At 35.8% G+C, this 23,850-nt stretch overlaps 3 long non-coding RNA genes across 3 annotated transcripts; all 3 read right to left on the bottom strand.

The window, feature by feature from the left end:
- Window positions 1-2,182: 2,182 nt before the first annotated feature.
- Window positions 2,183-3,684, bottom strand: LOC139354057 (uncharacterized). Its single transcript, XR_011605158.1, has 2 exons — window positions 2,625-3,684; window positions 2,183-2,569 (listed from the first exon to the last, which is right to left on the bottom strand). It is a non-coding gene; the product is annotated as an uncharacterized lncRNA (long non-coding RNA).
- Window positions 3,685-15,175: 11,491 nt separating this feature from the next.
- Window positions 15,176-17,031, bottom strand: LOC139354499 (uncharacterized). Its single transcript, XR_011605460.1, has 3 exons — window positions 15,794-17,031; window positions 15,567-15,733; window positions 15,176-15,510 (listed from the first exon to the last, which is right to left on the bottom strand). It is a non-coding gene; the product is annotated as an uncharacterized lncRNA (long non-coding RNA).
- A 5,276-nt stretch (window positions 17,032-22,307) lies between these two features.
- Window positions 22,308-23,124, bottom strand: LOC139354523 (uncharacterized). Its single transcript, XR_011605488.1, has 3 exons — window positions 22,967-23,124; window positions 22,740-22,906; window positions 22,308-22,683 (listed from the first exon to the last, which is right to left on the bottom strand). It is a non-coding gene; the product is annotated as an uncharacterized lncRNA (long non-coding RNA).
- Between the last annotated feature and the right edge of the window lie 726 nt (window positions 23,125-23,850).

The raw sequence follows: 23,850 nt of genomic DNA, 5'->3' as shown, positions 1-23,850 counted from the left end.
TCTACGAGTAACGGGTATAAAAATACAAGAATCTTTTCCTAATAATTTCACACCCCTACAACAGTACCAATGATATTAGTGTTGTAAGGCAGTGCCTCATTCGGCTCTGCAAATACACCCGTGCGGTTTTCTAACATTGACTGGAGTTTTTCCATAACTTCGTGGGGTACTTTTTGTAAAATTACCGTTTGCACATTTAAAAAATTTAATTTCTTCCAAACTGCGGTTAGTTATTCACTTTTTATATTTTATGTCAAACGTTTTTAAGTTCGGTAATAAGAAGAATGTTGTAGTTGTGTTAATTAGGTTTAAAATGTATTTTGTTGTACCCATGGATTGATATTACAGAAAATGGCCAATTTACGAAAATAACGTTTTTTAATTCTTTCATAGGTTTTATAAAATTTTTGGAAGCCCCCGTGTCTATCAAAAGTTTAATTTTTCTCCCTGAGATATCCCTTTCTATGAAAGGGAGCAGGGAGTTATGCCTAATAAATTTATTTCGTCATATTCTACGAGGTCATTATCTATGTCTTCTACTTCCTCCTCGGCTACTGTAGGGTATTTGTCATCGTTTTCTTTAGATTGGTCATTGTCTAACGTCATATGGTTTGTTCTTTAATGTTTCTGTCCTGTGTACGTCGCGCTACTATTAGTGGGTCTTTTATGTGCCAGACCATGGCTACTATAAGCGTTGTGTTGAATATTTTGTTGATTGGTCTGCCACTGATTGTTTTGGGTTTGTCTATGAAACAGACTACTTTGTAGAATTTGAGTTGATTGTCTAGAACGAGATTAGCCATCGACGTCCACTGGCTGGACTGGATCCTGTCTGAGTGGCTGTCTTGATCTTTTATTAAAATGTTGGCTTTTACCCTCCAGGTTAGACTTAGAACCTGTTATTGTCTTTCTTTCTCTGTCCTTTTGTATCAGTTTTCGGGCACAACTACTTGCGACATGTATCGCTCGTGATTAGCTTCTACTTCTTGTGCTAAAGTTAGAGCGGAAGGAAGATCGGATGGTCTAGCTGAAAAAAGAACATCGCTTAGCGATTTTTTTGTTCCCGAAATAAATACGCGAAGCGCATCTGCTCTATATTTTTCGTTCATTGACGCTGCTACGGTATTGTCGTAGGTCATAGTTGTCTTGTTTATTAGCAGAGTAAGTTTTTTCTCCACTTCGTCATAGTATTGCAAGAGAGTCATGTTTCCTCGAAGCGTTGGCTTCTCGTGTTCTATTAAGTATACAGGTCGTTTGTCTGCGTATGTAAAATCTAGTCGGTTTATTATGGCTTTGAAGTTCAGAGGTGTGTCGAAAGTCGAAAGAACCATATCGGCTGACCCTTTTATTTTATTTTTTAGTATTCTTAGAGCTTGTAGTGTTTGGAACTACCGTCGTATTTTTCGTACACTTTATATACTGTGTGCGCCGCTTTTCTCCATGAGACGTACGTCTAATTTTTACCCTTAAAGACCGGCAGGGACTTCATAATATCTAAGGTCCCACTACACGATATACTTATTCTGATTTTGGTCTCCTTATATGTTTCTACACCTGGTGTGTCTGAACGTCTAGTAATTTTTGTTCGAAACTTCTTTCTTGCGTAGCGAGTGCGCTTGCAACTGCGGCTTCTACAATGGCTTTTAACTGCACGTTGGTCATTGCCATATTTGAACTGTGTGGATTTTCCTGCAAATCTTCCGCGCTTCTGAGCTTTCGGAATTCTTTTAGCAAGTCTTCTATTTCACTATCACTCATAGGTTTTCTTTAACACAACGAATTTTGTTCCTTTTGTATTTAATTTCTTTCTCGAAAATTTTACGAAATTTTGTCTGAGACTCTTGCAATATGTTATAAAAATTATTCTGGGTATTCCCTAAACTGTTGAATTGCTGAATGGTTGAATTTTGGTCAGCTGTTAATTAGCTGTTCCATACAAAGTCAACTTTCAGAGATTTCAGCAATTCAACAGCCTCGGGGCTGTTGAAAATTTTGTTGAATTGCTGAAAATCAGAGTTGTCGCTGTTCTCGACTAAAGCCTAGTAAAATCTTATTCTTTGTAGTGTGACTGAAGTTTTCAAAGTTCACCCGCAATGCATGTAGCATGGTCTTACTGTCAAGCAGCTGGGTTTGTTGCCAAACGGAAAACAAATCAATTGGAGAAATTTAAAAAGGAGTAGTCTGCTGGTACCCAAAGAAATTTAAATAAAAATAATTGGAATGTTCAACGAATATTTTCAATTATGTAAATTAGTAGTTTAAAGTTGCCTTCTCGTCCCACGGACGCCTCGCCATCTTTACCGCTCCACCGCAGTACAGCTCCGAGTACCAATAGGCATGTTGGACCTTGAGGAAGTGGGAGAACCGGGTTGATCCGCTGATGCTGCAGGAAGTCGCCCATCATCCTGGCAGTGGCTGGCTATGGTTTCTCCAACTGTTCCTTAGCGGGCGCCCTATTTTCCTCCTCCCTACAGAAGCCAGCGTGTCCTCCAGCTCCGCCTAAGCTGCAAGATAGCTGGTGGTGGTGGTGTCCGGAGTCCTAATGGAGGGGTCGTCGGAGATCGTATTACTGGTGGATACTTCTATTAGTACAACGCGACCAAATTCTTTCGGCCAGATCTTACTTTATTTGCGAGGACGCGCCCGGCAGGATGTCCATGTAGAGATCGAAGTCCCACTCGGCATGTTCCTTCCAACTGGGATTCTCTAGTGGATCTCCTCCAGCACTTCAACTATTTTGCGAATTTGCGAATAAAAACTTAAAAAATTGGATTAAGATGTCTTATTTATTCGAGATACAAATCGGAACTGCCCTACTCTACATAGCGATCCCTATTTAAAGCTGTGGGTTGGGGCAGCGACGTTGGCTTCGGCGGCAGCGGCGCTGGCAGCGGCGTTGGTAGCGTTGACAAAATTGCTTGGTTGGAGAATCTGCAGGGTCTGCAGAATTCGTATTCCTTACTTAGTTGCGGCTGACCGAATGCTCGTGTTTATGTTATTGAACTTTATGTTATTGAACTTGGGCTGCAACTTTGTGCGTGACAATGTTGCAATATTTTCGGAGAAAAATATGCGGAAATATTGCTGTTGTTAACTTGTATGTATGTACGAGTATATACGAAATATTTTGACACTCCGCTTTGTAGCGAATATCGCGATCACTTCGAAGCAAGCTGTTCTCCTGATCGGATGTAAAAGTGATTAATAGAGTTTGAGTTTTACACGTAAAAATGAAGAAAATGAAAGGAAATTAAGTGAAAACCCGCGCAACTGGATAAATGGAATTGAATGCACGAGAAGGAAAACACTAAAAAGGCGCTAAAAAGACGCTTTGCTGCCGTTGCATTCTGTTCTGTGGCGTCGCAGTCGTTTCACCTACATCTTTATTATATTTTTTTGTTCAAAATAAATTAAATAAATAATTTAATCTTATTTGAATCCCTTTATATAAAAAAACCTACTCGAAACTTATTTTAAAACTACTTAACTTTTTCTTTATAGATAAAAATTTATTTCAACGTATTGTACCCTGAGAAAGAAGCAATTTTATCTAGTAAATGGAACAGTTCAGAAAACTGTATCATTGGGTAATAGATAATTTTTTTAAAGTCAAACTAAAGTTTTTGCAGGTTAAATTCTATCTTCTTATGACAAGCTTGACTTTTTCTAAATTATGCCATTACCAAAAATCTAATCATATATATTTTATATATTATATATTATATATTATATATTATATATTATATATTATATATTATATATTATATATTATATATTATATATTATATATATTATATATTATATATTATATATTATATATTATATATTATATATTATATATTATATAATTATATATTATATATTATATATTATATATTATATATTATATATTATATATTATATATTATATATTATATATTATATATTATATATTATATATTATATATTATATATTATATATTATATATTATATATTATATATTATATATTATATATTATATATTATATATTATATATTATATATTATATGAGTCGTTCTTTGACCGAATAAAAATCTTAGAAGATTTTTTATTCTTTATTAGAACGTTGGAAAAAGACTAATTGTATGTTATAGAATTGGTTAGAATGAAACCTCGGCTTGCGTCTTAGAATTTACTGTTAGTGCATTAGGTGACGCAATCGCAGGTGGATGATGCGATCGCCACTTCTTTGTTTATGTTTACATAATTCGGTCTTATTGGATTTTGCGATCTTATTGGATTTTTACGTTTATTGAATTACGTCATTGTTGACGTTCGGACTTAATCAATTTTCTTTGTTTGTTTGCATTGCGGGATCTCGAGCTTCTGTATCGTTTTTAATCAAAGCCGAAATTGGCGATTCTGTTTATTTGTAAACGGTTTCGATCTTTGAACTGGTGGCCGTTGAGAAATCGCAGTGCAGACACGTCACTCCCTCATCACTTAGACAAAATCGTATGGTTATTTATGTGATTTTGGGGTATAGTTTTGGTATTTCTTGTAACTCTTGTGAGTCTATTGTTGGGTCGTCACCTTTTGTGTTATTGTATTTTATAAGTATTCTTTTAGGTATTTCCTTAAATTTATAAAGTAGGTACAGTGATATACTTAATATTAAGAGACCCAGTGTTACAATTACAATTATTTTGTAAATCTGGTTTTCTTTATTTTGTTCAAAAAATATTTCTTTTGCTTGTATGTATGATATTGGGTCTAATTTGGTGACATAATTTCTTGTGTATATGCTTTGTGTGTAGTCAGAATTATAATAGCTTATGGATAAATCGTTAATTGCAATTGAGCAATTGTGTATTTTGATCATATTGTTTCCTTCAATTACAATTTCATTTTTAATACAATTTTGATTTAGTATAGTTTTTGACAAATTCCATGTAACTATGATATTTGGTTCGACATAATTAATTTGGGTAGTTAAGAGCGTTTTTGTGTACCTGCAACTAGTATCTGTTTGATTAACGAGACCTAAAAGACATGTGTTGGTAACAGGTTTTTTTGTTTCTTTGTTATACAAACTATTTCTGTATACGTAATATTTGTTTTCGGTGTTATCTTGTAATATTTTATTATTTTCATCTGGATAAGGTAATATTTCGTATACGGGAAGTTTCTTTATTTCTCTGAGTATGTGGGATTTAATTAATATTTCGTTTGAATCTGACCTAAGCCAAGTTGAGGTTTTTATGTTTAGAAGTATCTCAGAATTAATGTTTGTCAAGTAGTCGTGTTTTAATAACTTTGGATTGAATATTCCTAATCTTGCTAACTGCATTCCCATTTCCAGGTCTTCAATGTATTCTGCAAAATGTTCTAAATTAAAAACCAATAATTCAAAAATTTTTTCGTTTTCGTTGTATTTGAGATGCTTGTTTATTATATCGATGCCTTTGTTAACTGTATCGATTATATTATTTAGTTCGTTTACCTGTACACTGTTTTGAGCTATTACATTGATTTTTTCTTCTAATTCTTCTTTATCATTATTATCTAATGTTCCAAAAAGATATTTGTAAGCTGTATCTACAAAATTAGCTAATCCTCATTTGTTTCTCCTAACAATTTTTAACCCATTCATTTCTCTTTGTAGTTTTTCTGTTAAACATTTAATCTGTATTATTTCCTTAAAGCCAAACGCTTGTGATAGCAAATTTTTGTAAGTTTCTTCCGTTTTTGTAATATTAATTGTGAGACAATGGTATTCAAAACTATCTGGGATGTTGATTGTGTCGGTCATAAATAACAAATAGCCATTGTATGATTTTATAGGGTTAATTTCTATAAATTGGTTGTTACCCATTGGCATCATTATTATTAACGTTGATGTCAGAAAGATGAAAGTAAAAGCGCTGGGTCTTGATCTGGGTCCTCCTGCAAATATTTACTTTTATTAACTTTCTTTTGTCTCTGGAAGTTTGTTTTGTAATGTTTTATTTTTCGACCTCTGTTAGTTTCCTCAAAATTATCATTATCTATTTGTTCTATATTTCCTGTCTTTTTATAAGGATTGTGTAGTTTCCCGTGAATTATGGGAGCCTTTCTAAATTTGGTATTTACCTCAAAATGTTGTCGTTTTTTATTTAGTTGTTCTATCTTAGCTTCTTTTATAATTTGGCTATTATATGCAGGGGTACCTGCATAAATAAAAATATCAGCTGGGGTTCTACCTCTTGCATTGTGTTTTATTTTATGATTGTAAGTATACAGTATTACTTCCATTTTCATAAGTTTATTTTCCGGATTGTCGCCGGTCTCGATCACACGTTTTTTTTCGTTAATTGTTTTGTGTAATCTTTCTACATCTGATACTCCATTTTTACTTGTTGTTATCTGAATATTTACGTTTTCTGTGTCCAGCCTATTTTTAAGCGCTATACTCATAAAAGCACTATCCCTATCTGTTTTCAAGGTTCTGGGTTTTCCCATTGAATTGAATATTCGAAAAAGTCCTCTTTTAACTTCCATCCAGTCCTTTCCGTTTAATTTAATCGCGCTTCCAAATTTTGAGAATAAATCAATACAAGTTAGGTAATTTTGATTTTTGATCGTGTAAATATCTGCAACGTAAATTTCCCTACAAAATTCTGTTTCTGGAGTTGTTTTTAATAAAAGCGATGTTTTTCTATGTTCGGTTTTTGCTTGGTTACAAACATTACACTCATTAATTAAATTCTGAATTAAATTCTGGTAGTCGGGATAATAATAGGTTTCTTTGAAAAGCCTTACCATTTTTTCAATTCCTGGGTGCAATAGTTTTTCGTGGTTGCTAACAACAATTTCTTGAAATTCAGCGTAAGTTTTTATGTCCTGTAATTTAATTACTGCTCTTACAATTTTTGTAGTAGTGTTCATAACCTGTTTACAAGCTTCTTGAATGATTTCAAAATCAGAGTCGTGTTCGATGAAAAGTGCACTTGATTTGGTACAAAAGTGTTTTACTAATATTTGCTTACCTTTTTCGGTGTTTAAATCATTAATCATTATTTTAATCTTGACTTTTTTAAAATAATTTTCACTTTCTTCACCTTCTGTATTGCTTCGAATCATTTCTACCTGTCTTGCGAAATGTGATTGATTGGTTTTTCAGTAATTGTTATTAAATTTTCATTATCTTCTTCAGCGCTATGTGCTGTTGCTTTGTTACTGCCATAGTATACTTCGTTAATTTTGATTCTTGACAATGCATCGGCTACGTGATTTTGTTTTCCTTCTAAATATTTTATTTCGACGTCATATTCTCCTAACCTTATCCTCCATCTTTGCAGTTTCATATTAGGTTCTTTGATATTGTTTAGCCAGACTAACGGCTTATGGTCACTTAATATCTCAAATCTTCTTCCGAATAAATAGGGTCTTAAGGTTTTTGTTGCCCATACTATAGCTAATAATTCTTTTTCAATTATACTATAGTTTTCTTCATGTACATTTAGAGTCCTACTAATGTAACTGATTGGTTTGTTATCCTGAGAAAGAACTGCTCCTAATGCAAAGTTGCTAGCATCAGTAGTTAATTGAAACCTTTTTCCAAAGTCTGGACAAATCAGTATGGGATCGTTTATGATAAGTTGTTTTAATTTATTGAATGCTGCAATAAATGTATCATCTTTGAATGTCACTTTAGAACCAGCTTTTAAACATTTAGTTAAAGGTTTTGAAATGTCTGCGAAGTTTGAAATGAATTTTCTGTAATAACCGCAAAGACCAAGAAATGATTTTATTTCTTTTTGAGTTTTGGGAATTGGACATTAATTGATTGCCTTAACCTTTTCTGGATTTGGCATTACACCGTTGGGTCCAACTATGTGTCCCAAAAATTCTGTTTCTTTTTTCAAAAGTTCACATTTGTCTAGTTGTAATTTTAGATTAGCGTTTTTAAGTTTTTCAAAAACAATTTTTAATGAAGTAAGGTGTTCGTCAAGGGACGTAGAGAAAACAATTATATCGTCCAAGTATACAAGGCAATGCTTGTTTATTAATTCACGAAGGACATTGTTCATGCATCGCTGAAAAGTTGCAGGTGCATTTTTTAATCCAAATGGCATTCGTGTGTACTCGTAGTGTCCGTACTTTGTGGAAAACGCTGTTTTGTTTATGGAATTTTGGTCAATTTCGATCTGGTGGAAACCTTTAGCCAAATCAATGGTGGTAAAATATTGACCCCGTTCTATCTTGCCTAGTATTTCGTCCATATTGGGAATGGAAAATTTATCACTAATAGTGATCTCATTTAAGCCCCAATAGTCTACTACAAGTCTAAATTTTTGTTTACCTGAAGCATCTTTCTTTTTTGGTACTATCCACAATGGACTGCAATAAGGTTATTGGCTGTGCCTAATTATTCCTTGCTTTAACATATCCTGTATTTGAGACTCAACTTCTTTTTCAAATGAAAAAGGATATAAATTGGATTTTCATGATGAGTTTTTATTTCATGCTTAACAACATTCGTAAAGGTCAAATTTTCACCATCACGATATTGAATGCATTTATATTGGTTAATTAATTTTAATAATTTAACTTTTTCTTCTTCATTTAAGTGTTCTAAGCGATAACTTTTTCCCTCTGCTAATTCATTTTGAACAGCATAATTTATTTCATCAGTATAATTTTTAGATTTTAGCAATGCCTCAAAATCATTTATTTGTGTTGGATTTTTCAAACTAATGTTTTTGTGTAAAAAAATGCGCCCACTAATAGTAGTGCGATTATTTAAATAATCAATACTTGCCTGGTTTGCCTATAGTAACTTTCGTCCTAGTAGTATGTCATAATTGGAAGAAAAGTCGTGAATATAAAATATTTGTTCTTGAGTAAATAAACTATTAGGTGCAACTTTTACAAATTCATTTAGTTCATAATGATCTGTCATAGTGCGTATAATTGTAGGATCTTTATGTATGCTCCCGTTGAGAAAATTCTTTTTCATTAAGTTAATTGATGAACCGATATCGACAAGGCAACGATAATTATGATTATTTGTAGTTATTTCTATGTATGTAATTGGTCCGAGGCTTGCATTGGAACATTTTCATTTTCATTATAAACATCTTCTTTGTACTCCTTATTTTGTTGATAATTTTCGTGTACTTGCATTCTTGATTGTCCACTATTACTTTCTCTGACTCTCTGTTGTGATTGGTTGGGTACTGAGCCCGATCGTCCACTTGGCTGTTGGCTTTGATTCATTGTATTATTTTTCTGTCCCTGAATTAAATTTCTTCAAAACTCTTGGTAACTTCCCCTATTTTGGTCAAAAGTATTATTTCTGTTATTCGATTGGAACCTATACTTTTGTGGAACCATTCTTTGGGGTTGGTTGGGGTGTGGTTGAATTGAAAGAGCTGGGCCAGGATTAAATTGTTGGGTGTTGTACAAATTAGTGTAAGGGTAGGGGTTACGTATATAATTTGTTTGTTGATGCTTTTGAATTTTATTAACATTGATGTTATAATGTTTTAAATTTTCATTTTCTTCGTATAGCCCTTCTTGCTGAGCCGCTTGTTTCAGTTTAAGTACTGTTGAAATATCGCTTCTTGCTAATGTCATAAAAATTCTGTCAGGTAATTTTCGTTGTATTAGGTTTTTTGTAGTCCTAAACATTGCTTCTGTGTACAATATTAATTCATTTGGATTTCCTTCAAGTTCTAATTTGTTGCTTATAACTAACTGCTTAAGCTCGATCTCGTTACAAAATTTTCTTAGATTACCTTCAAAATTAGTATTGTATAATCGCCTTAATAGTTCCTCCACAGGTGTTTGCGTTTTGTACTCGTCGATTAGGGCTGCTCTAAGATCTGGATAGTTGTTGACTTGTAGAACTTGCAGAATCCTCTGGGCATCACCGGTGATTTGAAGTTCAATTGCTCCAAATATAACGCTTGTCTGTCGATCATTGGTTGTAGGATACAGACGCAAAAGGTAGTTAACTCTTATGACAAAGGTTCCTAGGGTAGATGGATCTCCTTCAAACGTTGGAATATTCCGGATCTGGGACGAAAGTTGATTTAAGTTTTGCCCTTGAGCTGGTGGTTCTTGGTCCATTTTGTTGTGTTTAATTAAACTCAACTTTATTACTGACCGAATAGGATTTATTCAGTAGTCGATTGAAGTTTAATTTATTACAATATTTGTTCAGTGCCTTTAATTTGCACTTAGGTTCTTTTGCGGATCTCTTAGTTGCACTTCCGAGCTAGTCGAATAAATTGCTTACTTGTGGGCAATTCCACGCCCTGGAAAATGGATTATTATATATTATATATTATATATTATATATTATATATTATATATTATATATTATATATTATATATTATATATTATATATTATATATTATATATTATATATTATATATTATATATTATATATTATATATTATATATTATATATTATATATTATATATTATATATTATATATTATATATTATATATTATATACTATATATTATATATTATATATTATATATTATATATTATATATTATATATTATATATTATATATTATATATTATATATTATATATTATATATTATATATTATATATTATATATTATACCGCAACTTGATCAAGAAGGTTATCTTCAATGAGAAGTCCAGTTGACAAGTATCGCAAACTGCAGCGAACAGCAACAATTACACAACCCCCTCTAGCACAGTGGGTTTTCGTGGTATCTCTGTCTTTCCGAAACACATGGGGTCGAAGAATTCATTTGAGTAAAAATTTATGTTGAGCCAAGTTTAAACTAAAACAAGGAAGAACGCTATAGTCGAGTACCTCGACTATCAGATACCCGTTACTCAGCTAAATGGAGATATGCAAGCAGCAAAGCGAGATTAAAATGCGCCACCTACCGGCGGTATACAGATTTAAGCGTTATGGGCGTTAGAGTGGGCGTGCCAAATTTTTTTTTGGACCAATCGATAGGTATCGACGAGACCAATACATTTCAGTTAAAATTTTTTATCTAGCATGAAAATTGTGGGCGTCACAGGTTTTCGCGGTTTGTGGGCGTTAAAGTGGGCGTGGCAAACTTTTTTTTGGGTCAATCGATAGGTATTGATGAGAACAATACATTTCAGTTAAAATTTGTATTCTAGCATCAAAACTGTAGGAGCCACAGTTTTGGGCGGTTTGTGGGCGTTAGAGTGGGCGTAGCACTGTGCTGAAACAAACTTGCGCTGCGTAAGAAGCTCAGGAATCTGCATGCCAAATCTCAATAGCCTAGCTCCCATAGTTTCCGAGATCTCAGCGTTCATCCGGACAGACGGACAGACGGACATGGCTAGATCGACTCGGCTAGTGATCCTGATCAAGAATATATATACTTTGTGGGGTCGGAAACGCTTCCTTCTGCCTGTTACATACTTTCCGACGAATCTAGTATACCCTTTTACTCTACGAGTAACGGGTATAACTATAACATCAAACTCGCATTGGGATGTGGCAAGGTATACTTGCTACGACTTTGCCCGCATTCCATTTACTTTTAGTAAAGAGCAACTTGTTCTTAAGAGCGATGGCAATGTCGCCGTTAAAAGAGCATTTCTATCCAAGTTGAGAAGAGAAGGGCAATGTTGTTGTTGATGCAGCTATCGAGAAGAGCTACACAAAGCAGTCGATGAGAAATCCAAGCAATTTCGAAGCGTCAGAGAGGAGTGCGCTGATAAGGCAATGATTTTGTGACCACGAGTATCACTCAAATCAAATTTCGAAAGCTCAAGCCGTTGGGTTCTTGTGAGCATTTGACGAAGGTAACACAAATCAGACCACAACTGCAGCTGACGTTGTGGTTGGTTCGATTGTGATGAGCGCACAACTCCGAAGAGCGCGCTCAGAGCGGTAATCTTCATGAAATATGATGAGTTCGCCTCCAAAGAGCGTTTGACAAACGTCGTGCGAAACAGACAACCACAACTCCAGTTGATGGTGTTGTTGCTTTGATTGTGATGCGTGCACCTCCCCGAAGAGCGCGCTTAAAGCGAGAAGCGTTGTGGAATATGATAAGAGCGCCTCGTCGGTCAGCGTTTGACAAATGTCGCGCAAAACAGACAACGACAACTCCAGCTAATGTTATTGTTTGTTTGACGGTGATGAGTGACATTATTTCTTGTGTATATGCTTTGTGTGTAGTCAGAATTATAATAGCTTATGGATAAATCGTTAATTGCAATTGAGCAATTGTGTATTTTGATCATATTGTTTCCTTCAATTACAATTTCATTTTTAATACAATTTTGATTTAGTATAGTTTTTGACAAATTCCATGTAACTATGATATTTGGTTCGACATAATTAATTTGGGTAGTTAAGAGCGTTTTTGTGTACCTGCAACTAGTATCTGTTTGATTAACGAGACCTAAAAGACATGTGTTGGTAACAGGTTTTTTTGTTTCTTTGTTATACAAACTATTTCTGTATACGTAATATTTGTTTTGGGTGTTATCTTGTAATATTTTATTATTTTCATCTGGATAAGGTAATATTTCGTATACGGGAAGTTTCTTTATTTCTCTGAGTTTGTGGGATATAATTAAAATTTCGTTTGAATCTGACCTAAGCCAAGTTGAGGTTTTTATGTTTAGAAGTATCTCAGAATTAATGTTTGTCAAGTAGTCGTGTTTTAATAACTTTGGATTGAATATTCCTAATTTTGCTAACTGCATTCCCATTTCCAGGTCTTCAATGTATTCTGCAAAATGTTCTAAATTAAAAACCAATAATTCAAGAATTTTTTCGTTTTCGTTGTATTCGAGATGCTTGTTTATTATATCGATGCCTTTGTTAACTGTATCGATTATATTATTTAGTTCGTTTACCTGTACACTGTTTTGAGCTATTACATTGATTTTTTCTTCTAATTCTTCTTTATCATTATTATCTAATGTTCCAAAAAGATATTTGTAAGCTGTATCTACAAAATTAGCTAATCCTCATTTGTTTCTCCTAACAATTTTTAACCCATTCATTTCTCTTTGTAGTTTTTCTGTTAAACATTTAATCTGTATTATTTCCTTTAAGCCAAACGCTTGTGATAGCAAATTTTTGTAAGTTTCTTCCGTTTTTGTAATATTAATTGTGAGACAATGGTATTCAAAACTATCTGGGATGTTGATTGTGTCGGTCATAAATAACAAATAGCCATTGTATGATTTTATAGGGTTAATTTCTATAAATTGGTTGTTACCCATTGGCATCATTATTATTAACGTTGATGTCAGAAAGATGAAAGTAAAAGCGCTGGGTCTTGATCTGGGTCCTCCTGCAAATATTTACTTTTATTAACTTTCTTTTGTCTCTGGAAGTTTGTTTTGTAATGTTTTATTTTTCGACCTCTGTTAGTTTCCTCAAAATTATCATTATGTATTTGTTCTATATTTCCTGTCTTTTTATAAGGATTGTGTAATTTCCCGTGAATTATGGGAGCCTTTCTAAATTTGGAATTTACCTCAAAATGTTGTCGTTTTTTAATTAGTTGTTCTATCTTAGCTTCTTTTATAATTTGGCTATTATATGCAGGGGTACCTGCATAAATAAAAATATCAGCTGGGGTTCTACCTGTTGCATTGTGTTTTATTTTATGATTGTAAGTATACAGTATTACTTCCATTTTCATAAATCACTTGATTTGATAGAAAAGTGTTTTATTAATATTTGCTTACCTTTTTCGGTGTTTAATTCATTAAACATTATTTTAATCTTGACTTTTTTACAATAATTTTCACTTTCTTCACCTTCTGTATTGCTTCGAATCATTTCTACCTGTCTTGCGAAATGATTGATTGGTTTTTCAGTAATTGTTATTAAATTTTCATTATCTTCTTCAGCGCTATGTGCTGTTGCTTTGTTACTGCCATAGTATACTTCGTTAATTTTGATTCTTGACAATGCATCGGCTACGTGATTTTGCTTTCCTTCTAAATATTTTATTTCGAAGTCATATTCTCCTAACCTTATCCTCCATCTTTGCAGTTTCATATTAGGTTCTTTGATATTGTTTAGCCAGACTAACGGCTTATGGTCACTTAATATCTCAAATCTTCTTCCGAATAAATAGGGTCTTAAGGTTTTTGTTGCCCATACTATAGCTAATAATTCTTTTTCAATTGTACTATAGTTTTCTTCATGTGCATTTAGAGTCCTACTAATGTAACTGATTGGTTTGTTATCCTGAGAAAGAACTGCTCCTAATTCAAAGTTGCTAGCATCAGTAGTTAATTTAAACCTTTTTCCAAAGTCTGGACAAATCAGTATGGGATCGTTTATGATAAGTTGTTTTAATTTATTGAATGCTGCAATAAATGTATCACCTTTGAATGTCACTTTAGAACCAGCTTTTGAACATTTAGTTAAAGGTTTTGAAATGTCTGCGAAGTTTGGAATGAATTTTCTGTAATAACCGCAAAGACCAAGAAATGATTTTATTTCTTTTTGAGTTTTGGGAATTAGACATTTATTGATTGCCTTGTAACGAACACGGCAATGTGTGCGGCTATCTGGCAGCGTACTCTGCCTACAGGGTCGGCTGTGCTCAGGGACCGCGCTCAGAACCGCGCCGTCACATTAACTTAAATAGTAGACAGAGTAGGGAACTATTGAATAACTAAACCAAAGCTCAAAGAATCTAATTTTATACTAAGTGTGAGGAATTGCAGATGTCCTTTAATTCCTCTTCAAAAACCCACCCAACCTTGCATAGGCTCGCTTTGCGTATGTGGCCAATGCCCTTATTACTGATGCACAGTTACTTCAGGTGTCCCAATTCGCAAACAAATTCACTTCATTTTATACTTCATTCTCAAATACGTACCAAAATTCAATTAAAGATAAGTTGCCCATGGCGGCTGCTTATGATTTTCTTAACGTTAGCTTGCCCATGGCAGATTAACCATATAATGGGTACAAATGACTTCATTTATGTTCTTCATTCAAAAATTTACGTTAACAATTAAGCTTTAAAAAAAAAAAAGGTAGTCTTCAACAAAATAGCACGGGTGTCGAAACTTGAATCTATAGTTATTCTATAGTTATATTACTTGGCTCAGATTGATGTTAACAGACGATCGGCTATGCCGTACTTACAACATGAATACTTTAAATCTGTTTCCAGTGCAGTCGACAGGCCTGTGGACGGTGTGTGTAAACGAGGATGTGTGTATGCTGAGTGAACTACAAAATATTATTAGTTAACAGTCAATCTAAGTCCAAATATACATACTGTACCCGTGTAATAAGCTTAATTTCTATAAAATTTGAATATATTCTAAAAACTACAAAAGCGATGCATCAGTCAGATCGGCTGCCGAGATCGGGAGTGAATCCTTAGCTGCGAGGCGGCAGATTCAACAGCTAGAACAAGAGTCCCGGGTGTCTGCTTATCCGCGATACGCTCGTGTTGGACGTGTCGATGGCTAACCATTAGTCCGGGGTTAGGTTACTCGCAACTGGTCAGGAGAATATGGCGAACAACACGTGTATCAATCTAGGAACGGCAAACAGAATAACTAACTGGTCAAGGCTGGGTTTACTTTTATTTACCTTAAGTTTTCCTTCGTCTTACAACGGTTGGAAAGCTTGGCTCGAAACTTAAATTTGCACTGGTAAACTGTATGTGGCTCGGCTCGAGTAGTCCCGCTCCACGTGTTGGCAGCCAGAGTGGGCCAAAACGAGCACCAGGCGATTTGATCAAATAGCGCTGCGCACTCCTACTTTCCTTTATCCATTAGTACACAATTATTGAAAAATATTAAATTCCCTATGCTCACCTAATTAGTTTTTCAACTATAAGTTGGATGTTGCGATCGGTGCCAGCTAAATTACGCCAGCCACTTTGGGCGTTTGGAAATAGCTTTGTGGTGGTTTACTTATTAGTCTTTTGTCTTGTTAGGCGGCTATTAAGCCCGATATGGTGCGTATATATATACACACGTGGACTTAGCACTTCTTTGCAAAATTCGATTTGATTTAAAACGCGTGTGCTTTGGCCGAAAGATCAGAAATAAGAGAACGAAAAAACGCAAATGGCGGGTGCAAGCCCTCTGACAAGCAGTGTTAGAAAATACGAAATTATCGTTTAGTATTTTCTAGGATGTGTGGTTGCCACCAGGTTGCGGAACCAGTAGCGCTATTTTATATTTTAAAAAAATACAAGAATCTTTTCCTAATAATTTCACACCCCTAAAGCACAGGATTAATCTTTAGTCTTTATGACAAAGATAAAACCTGAAAAAGGGTGTCTACTGTTACCAAATATCCTTTGCATGATATGTTCCTAATTCCTTTCCGTTTAAATCCTCAAGTAAATAGAGAGAGTTCCCCAGTATTTGCTTGACACGGACCTTTATTCCTACCGGTGCAAGCTTAGCATTAAAGTGGTCGGCGGCATTGCTAAGGGCGAAGTTTCGTTTAATTACCTCGTCTCCTACCTGAAAAGATCGAGGCCTAGATCGGAGGTTATAGGGTTGCTCATTCTTTTCATAAGCTTTGTCTAAATGCTTTTGGAGGTCAAAACGTAACGTAGAGAATTGTCTTGTCGGTTTAGTCGTAAGGAACTTTCATTATGCAAATTGAGATTTTTGAGTAATTTATAATCTTTTCCGTGACAAATCATATGCTGCCCGAAAACAACAAAGAATGGAGATTCAGCTATTGACTGGTGTATATGACGACGCAGAGAACAGTTTATACTACTAAGATATCTATCCCATTCTCTCTGATCGGATCGGGTATAGGCTCTCAATGCAGCATTAATAGACCTATTAACTCTTTCTGCGGCATTGGACTGCGGCGAATAGGCTGCGGTGCAAGTGTGGGTAATGCCACGCTTAGAAAGAAAAGAAGAAAATTCATGACTTTTGAATTGCGAACCATTATCGCTGACTATAACCTCAGGCGTTCCGTAACAATCAAAAATTTCCTCTTTCAGGTATGATACGACGACTTGAGTTGTAAACTTCTTTACCGGTTTAAGAAACGTGAATTTCGATAGATGATCGAGTACTATAAAGATTCCTATATTACCTCTTTTCGTCCTTGGGAAGGGACCAATAAAGTCTATATAGAGTCTTTGAAATACTCGTTCGCTAACAATTTGTTGTCCTATTGGTGGTTTAAGTTTCTGCGTGGGGTATTTTGTAGTCCTACAAATCTCACAGTTTTTAATGTAATTGCGAACGTCTACAACCATACGCGGCCAGTAAAACTTTCTTCGAATATTTTCCAAACATTTAGCTATACCGCAATGAGAAGAAGACGGCTGATCGTGAGCTGCCTTGATTACACCTTCTCTAAGCTCGACCGGAACCACAAGCTTCCAGGAGTCTTCCGGATGCTCGGAGGAACTGTTAGAGAAACCAAACCGGTGATAAAGAAATCCATCTATTACTTGAAAATCCGGTAGTTGAGACTGCGTTAACTTTTCTTTAAGTTGCGAATAGCTGGAGGATTGAAAGAATTCGGATTCCACATCAATTTCTGGGAGAACATCGATATCAATTGTGGCAAGGCCTTCATCCGGCATCGGCTACTACATTTTCACTACCTCGACGATGTTCTATGCTAAAATTAAATCCTTGAAGTTTGAGTGCCCACCTAGCAAGTCTTTCTTGAAGGTCTTGCTGCGTCATGAGCCATCGGAGACTTGCATGATCAGTCACAACAGTAAATTCATGACCCTCAATATACATTCGAAGTCTTTTAATAGCTAAAACTACTGCTAAGCATTCAAGTTCCGTAGTAGAGTAATTCCTTTGAGATCTATTAAGCTTCCTAGACATATATGCAATAGGGCGTTATATTCCGTTTTCATCACATTGAGCTAGAAGCGCTCCCACACCATTGATCGAGGCATCACACTGCACTATAAACGGTTTTTCGTAATTAGGATGTACTAATAATGGAGCAGTGGTCAGAGCCTTTTTCAATTGTTCAAAAGAAACTTGGGCGTTATTATTCCAGTGAAATTCTTTTCCTCGCAACAACTCGGTTAGGTGGAAGGTTTGTTCCGAATATTGGTTAATAAACCGTTGATACCAACCGGTCATCCCGAGGAATCTCTTAAGTTGACGTTTGGTTTTTGGAACAGGAAAGTTGGACACGGCGGTTACTTTATTGGGATTCACTTGCAAAGTTCCCTCTCCAACAATGTACCCTAAGTAGTCGATTTTCTTTAAGCAAAACTGACTTTTGGCGATATTAATAGTAAGACCTGCCTTTCGAAGTGGCGTAGCGACTTCGGCCAGATGAGAAAGATGCTCTTCGAAACTTGAAGACATGACTAATAGGTCATCTAAATATACCATCACGTGTGATTTCATTCTATAAGGTATTACTTTATCCATAAGTCTACAAAGTGTTTGCGGAGCATTAGTTAGTCCGAAAGGCATTCGTGTAAATTGATATAAAGGACGGTTGGGTATAGTTATTGCGGTTTTTGGTTTCGATTCTTCGTCTAGACATATCTGCCAAAACGCATCTTTTAAATCAATCATCCTTTACTGTAACAGAATTAAACTTCCTAGAATCTAAGCAAATTCTCACTTTGCCTGGTTTTACGACCAAGACTGCCGGAGAAGACCATGAGGACGCGGGCGCTTCTTCTAGTACTCCCAGACTAATCATGCGGTCTACTTCTTGGCATAACTGAAGCTCTTTGGCTGGAGATAGGTTGTAATATCTTTGCTTAATTGCTTTTGCTGCACCGGTGTCAATATGATGTTCAATTAGGGTTGATTTAGCTAAACCACTTTTTTCAGACGATGGAAAGAATTCGATAACAGCTTGTAATCGGTTTCGGTCGGTTGCATTAAGCAAGACTGTGTCACTTAAATCATTGGAGTCAGAAATTTCGGAAATAGTCGTTGGACTGGATATTCGAAGACCAAATAGTTTTCAAAAATCCATTCCGCAGATTATATCTTGTTTAATACTGGGTACTATTAAAAATTCTACATCCTGAGATAAGGAGTTATAGTGAATCGGAACGACAATGGTAGCGGTGACGTTTTGATTTTGTCCGTCGGCTGTACGAACATAACATTTTAACTTCCTTAACCCTGAATGATCTGTAGGAATAAGCTTAGCCAATTTACCACCTACTACGCATTTGTTAGCTCCACTATCAAGCAAGGCCAAGAAGGTTTTGTTAAATAATTCCAAAGCGATGTAAGGACGGTTGTCATTGTCCTGCCTAACAATAGAGGATACGACATATTTCTTCATTTTTCGCTGCTGTTTCCAAAATGAACACATTCGATTAGCCGATCGAGATTTGTTGGCGGAATTAATTCGTAGTGTAAATATTTCCGCTCTGCGTTGATAATAGTTACGTACTCTTTCATGGTAGGGGATAATTTTAAAGTTTCGTGAGGGCTCTGTAGTGTTTTTAATTAACATACAGTTGGGTTTGTCTAATTCTGGGTTATATGTTGTCGAGTCAGGTTGAGAGTTACTTAAACTAGAAGATGGAAGATGATTAATACCTACTATTGATGCTGAGTTTGAAACAGGATATCCACCAGTCAGAATTGGTGGACATCCTCTTACGAGTTTTCCGACGGGGGATTACATTTCAAGCAACTAGGCTTATAAGTGTCAAGACGACCACACCCATAGCAAAATATGCGTCTGGCTTTGAGGCAATCATGATACCTGTGTCCGGTTTCCTCCCAATTCCAACATTTATAACGCTCAGCCTTGCGCACCGCATTTATTTCTACATCGTTCAATGTTTGATAATTCTCTTCTTCCCTAGGCTCTTCAACCTGCACTAGCTCATTTACAAATCGCCGGTTTAGAGGAGGCCGGGCTGCCGATCTACCTGCCATTCTAATGAGAAATCGTTCGTGTTTGTGGCACTCTGCTCTTAAGGAGGCAATGTTTGGGGTCAAAACATGTAATAATTCTAGTCGTAATTCAGGTTTAAGGTTCTTTTTAACGTTGGTAACTAGTTCACTGTCGGACATAGGCTGACGCAAAGCATCTGCAATCGTTAGGATAGCATCTAGAAAATCGTCAAAATTTTCTCCGCTTTTCTGCTTCCTATGTCGAAGAGAGTCTTTAATCTCTTCGTCAGTGCGCTGTTCTCTATACCGTTCACGGAGACTTGTACACAGGTGAAACCAATTCGGTTTGAAGTTCTCTGGAAACGCCAGTAAAAGTGTAAAGCTGGTCCGGAAAATAGTACGTTGGCAAATTGGTTTAGCAAATTCCAGTTTGCGTTTAGACATTGTATAGTAAAACTATTTATCCTATAGATGAAGTCTTCAACAGGCATGTCATTTGCCATGCCAGTAAATTTCACATTCCAATTAGAAATAACGCTTGAAACTTTGTCAGGACGATATACGGCTTGTGTCAAAGGATCACCTGAAGGCAATCGTATACTAGAGCCTTCATTACTATCAACTCTGCTTGCATTGGATCGATTTAAGTTACCAGGATTTTCTACAGGGATATTATTTCGCAGATTTTGGGAATTATTAGCCAACTGAAGGTTTCGCATCGTATTACTGATCTCATCCGCTACTGCTGCAACCATGCTAACGCGAAAGGTTTCTAAGGAGTCTGTGATTAACTGCTGTACTCGAGTTTCGGAAATGCTAGAACGTTCAGTTGATCTATGTGTTGTGTTTTGGCTTCTCAAGCTAGAGTGTGCTCTCTGATTCGTTGAGTTCTGATGGGAATTCGCTCTTGCGTTTGGTCTAGTTCGGTTAACGGCACCAGTAGCTTGATTGGCAGAAGCACCTCGAACTTCCCTATTAGTATCATTAGTAGACTTATTCGGTTGAGCAGCAGGAAAGGTTATCAGTTGTACCAGGGTACAAGCACTTCGGCAAAGCGGACAAGTTTCATTAGTTCCTAACCACAGTACCACGCATGTTCTGTGAAATTTATGTCTACAAGGGGTTTCTGCAAGTTCAGTATCTATTACCATAGTATCATTGCAAATAATACAAAGAGAACGTTCATCTCCACTATCGGTGACTGCAACCTCGTCTCGATTAGGCTGAACTGACATGTTGTAGTATTATAATAATTTCTCAAATATTGTAAATATAAAAAACTCTGATTTAAAATTGGGACTATCCTTTAGTTACCGTGCATCAAATGAATATTAATATAAAATTAGGGTTTCTGTTGAGCAAAAGACTTTTAATATTAGGAAGCAAGTGCACTACTGCTGAGTGTCTTTCCAAAAACTATTCAGCTAAACAAATCTCAAAGCAGTAATGACTTAATGTTTGATCTCTAAAAATATAATCATGAGTACTTGCTAGAAATTTCCAACAAAGTAAATCTCTAATGACTTTTCTTAGGTGTATCAAATGTGATTAATAAAAGAATAATGTTGCTTGGTGCGAATTCGAGCTTTTCCCCAAATCTCACATTCCGAAGCAATTCATTTATTGTTGATATGGGAATTAGGATTGAGCGATAACATAACCTAAGTTCAGCACCTGCAAGAACGCGCGATGTCTGAATTCCAAAGTATCACATTAAGGCTCAAATTAGGAACTATACAAAAAAAATTGGATTTTACTTTAGAATATTGCTTTGGGTAGCGACACGAAAAATTAACTCTGTTATCTTCTCAAGATACGGTATTTTCCTAATTTCCGATCGCCCCACGTTGGGCGCCAAAGAATATGTAACGAACACGGCAATGTGTGCGGCTATCTGGCAGCGTACTCTGCCTACAGGGTCGGCTGTGCTCAGGGAAAATGGGAGTGGGGTTTTGCTACCTAGAGAACCGCACCGTCACATAAACTTAAATAGTAGACAGAGTAGGGAACTATTAAATAACTAAACCAAAGCTCAAAGAATCTAATTTTATACTAAGTGTGAGGAACTGCAGATGTCCTTTAATTCCTCTTCAAAAACCCACCCAACCTTGCATAGGCTCGCTTTGCGTATGTGGCCAATGCCCTTATTACTGATGCACAGTTACTTCAGGTGTCCCAATTCGCAAACAAATTCACTTCATTTTATACTTCATTCTCAAATACGTACCAAAATTCAATTAAAGATAAGTTGCCCATGGCAATGATTTTCTTAACGTTAGCTTGCCCATGGCAGATTAACCATATAATGGGTACAAATGACTTCATTTATGTTCTTCATTCAAAAATTTACGTTAACAATTAAGTTTTAAAAAGAAAAAAGAAAATAGCACGGGTGTCGAAACTTGAATCTATGGTTATTCTATAGTTATATTACTTGGCTCAGATTGATGTTAACAGACGGTCGGCTACGTCGTACTTACAACATGAATACTTTAAATCTGTTTCCAGTGCAGTCGACAGGCCTGTGGACGGTGTGTGTAAACGAGGATGTGTGTATGCTGAGTGAACTACAAAATATTATTAGTTAACAGTCAATCTAAGTCCAAATATACATACTGTACCCGTGTAATAAGCTTAATTTCTATAAAATTTAAATCTATTCTAAAAACTACAAAAGCGATGCAACAGTCAGATCGGCTGCCGAGATCGGGAGTGAATCCTTAGCTGCGAGGCGGCAGATTCAACAGCTAGTACAAGAGTCCCTGCTTATCCGCGATACGCTCGTGTTGGACGTGTCGATGGCTAACCATCAGTCCGGGGTTAGGTTACTCGCAACTGGTCAGGAGAATATGGCGAACAACACGTGTATCAATCTAGGAACGGCAAACATAATAACTAAATGGTCAAGGCTGGGTTTACTTTTATTTACCTTAAGTTTTCCTTCGTCTTACAACGGTTGGAAAGCTTGGCTCGAAACTTAAATTTGCACTGGTAAACTGTATGTGGCTCGGCTCGAGTAGTCCCGCTCCACGTGTTGGCAGCCAGAGTGGGCCAAAACGAGCACCAGGCGATTTGATCAAATAGCGCTGCGCACTCCTACTTTCGTTTATCCATTAGTACACAATTATTGAAAAATATTAAATTCCCTATGCTCACCTAATTAGTTTTTCAACTATAAGTTGGATGTTGCGATCGGTGCCAGCTAAATTACGCCAGCCACTTTGGGCGTTTGGAAATAGCTTTGTGGTGGTTTACTTATTAGTCTTTTGTCTTGTTGGGCGGTTATTAAGCCCGATATGGTGCGTATATATATACACACGTGGACTTAGCACTTCTTTGCAAAATTCGACTTGGTTTACAACGCGTGTGCTTTGGCCGAAAGATCAGAAATAAGAGAACGAAAAAACGCAAATGGCGGGTGCAAGCCCTCTGACAAGCAGTGTTAGAAAATACGAAATTATCGTTTAGTATTTTCTAGGATGTGTGGTTGCCACCAGCTTGCGGAACCAGTAGCGCCATTTTGATTATATATTAAAAAAAATACAAGAATCTTTTCCTAATAATTTCACACCCCTACAGCCTTAACCTTTTCTGGATTTGGCATTACACCGTTGGGTCCAACTATGTGTCCCAAAAATTCTGTTTCTTTTTTCAAAAGTTCACATTTGTCTAGTTGTAATTTTAGACTAGCGTTTTTAAGTTTTTCAAAAACAATTTTTAATGAAGTAAGGTGTTCGTCAAGGGACGTAGAGAAAACAATTATATCGTCCAAGTATACAAGGCAATGCTTGTTTATTAATTCACGAAGGACATTGTTCATGCATCGCTGAAAAGTTGCAGGTGCATTTTTTAATCCAAATGGCATTCGTGTGTACTCGTAGTGTCCGTACTTTGTGGAAAACGCTGTTTTGTTTATGGAATTTTGGTCCATTTCGATCTGGTGGAAACCTTTAGCCAAATCAATGGTGGTAAAATATTGACCCCGTTCTAGCTTGCCTAGTATTTCGTCCATATTGGGAATGGGAAATTTATCACTAATA

Source organism: Drosophila suzukii, assembly GCF_043229965.1.
Source record: "Drosophila suzukii chromosome 2 unlocalized genomic scaffold, CBGP_Dsuzu_IsoJpt1.0 scf_2c, whole genome shotgun sequence".
In the NCBI taxonomy this organism is placed as follows: Eukaryota; Metazoa; Arthropoda; class Insecta; order Diptera; family Drosophilidae; genus Drosophila; species Drosophila suzukii.
The sequence above is the reverse complement of the archived record's forward strand: the minus strand, read 5'-3'. Positions and strand labels throughout refer to the sequence as shown.